Genomic DNA, 1,589 nt, shown 5'->3' with positions numbered 1-1,589 from the left:
TCTGTATCAGCTTGCTATAACGAAAATTTCAACTAAGAATACCCTAAATGGCTCATTAGAAAATTTAATAGTTCTTAAAAATAGCCTCACCTTTCTTCAAGAAAAAAAAAAATGTTGACTGAAGTATTCATGAACGCGTTTTCCAGTTGAATAGGGGAGTGGAAGTCCTGTCCCCAGTTGGGGGTCTCTAGGGGAAAAGGTTCAGGGGGGTCCCCTTCACCAAGGGCCTAGACCCTCTCAGGTATCTCTCCACCAAAGATTCACTCTTGGAAACTGAAAGCCTAAGGTGGAGAGAATGAGCTACACCTGGGGCTGTCAGGCCTGGCACAGCGGGAACCCACTGTGGCCCTTAAGAAGAAAGGCCTCAGCAAGTGTGTGTTAGTCGGGGGCCTGGCCCTACCTCAGTCCTTTAAATGGCTGCTTCCACAATGCTGTGAGCCTCAGGTTGCTGTAGTTTGATTCTCACAACACTCCAGCGGCTAAAAGTGCCCTGAAGGCATTCAAGGAGCAAAAAAAAAAAAAAAAAATCCTTATTCCATTTTTTTCTAGAAAGGACAGGATGTGGGAGGCTGGTGGATTACATGGTGAATGGGTGAGGTAGCCAAAGGAATTTGGGCCAGAAATTCAATTTTTGCCTGGAGACTAGAGCAGCCTTAGCCAGGACAAGCTTCTGAAAAGGCCTAGCATTTAGCTGGACTTTATCCTCTTTGAACTCAACCTTGGAGGTGAGTTCTAAGAGGAGAAAGATCTCTTCTACTCATACCATATCTTTGAAACCGTCATTTCTACATGGAATGATAAATGCCTTCACTACATTGGTGAATTTGGTCCTGTAGCAGTAAAGGGGAGAGAAAGAGCCTTTCGAATTCTGCTGTGCCCATGCCCTGAGGTCCTGCCGAGCCTATTGTGTCAGAGCACTGAGATTGAGGAAGCTGTGTTTCGCATCCCTGTTCCTTGAACCTTACCACAATAAAATTTAAATAATTAAATATATTTTTTTTTTGACAGAACCAGGAATTGAACTCAGGCCCTTGACCCTGCCAGGGAAGTTCTTATTCAACTGAGTCTTCTCCCCGTCCCACCAAAATTAATTTTTAAATGATTATTTTTTTATAATTTTAATACAATTAAGATAAAACCCATCTCCACTTGTTCTCTACGTGGAACTTGATAGAGGAATTTTCCATGAAATTATTTCCAAGGAGACTCGCCTGCTGCCTATGTATTCATGAATGCGTTTTTCAGTTGAATTGGGGAGTGGAAGTCATGTCCCCAATTGGGGGTGACTAGGGGAAAATGTTCAGGAGAGTCCCTTTCACCAAGGGCCTAGACCCTCTCGGGTACATCTCCACCAAAGATTCACCCTTGGAAACTGAAATCCACTGGAGAGAATGAGCTCTTTTACTCATACCATAGTTTCAAAACCTTCGTTTCTACATGGAACGGTGAATGCCTTCACTAGACTGGCGAATTGGGTCCTTTAGCAGTAAAGCGGAGAGAAAGAGCCTTTCGAATTCTGCTGTGCCTGTGCCCTGAGGTCCTTCCGAGCCTATTGTGTCACAGCTCTGAGATTCAGGAGGCTGTGTTTC

This window comes from Octodon degus, unplaced genomic scaffold, assembly GCF_000260255.1.
Source record: "Octodon degus isolate 3935 unplaced genomic scaffold, OctDeg1.0 scaffold00306, whole genome shotgun sequence".
Classification (NCBI taxonomy): Eukaryota; Metazoa; Chordata; class Mammalia; order Rodentia; family Octodontidae; genus Octodon; species Octodon degus.
Note: the sequence above shows the minus strand (reverse complement) of the source record.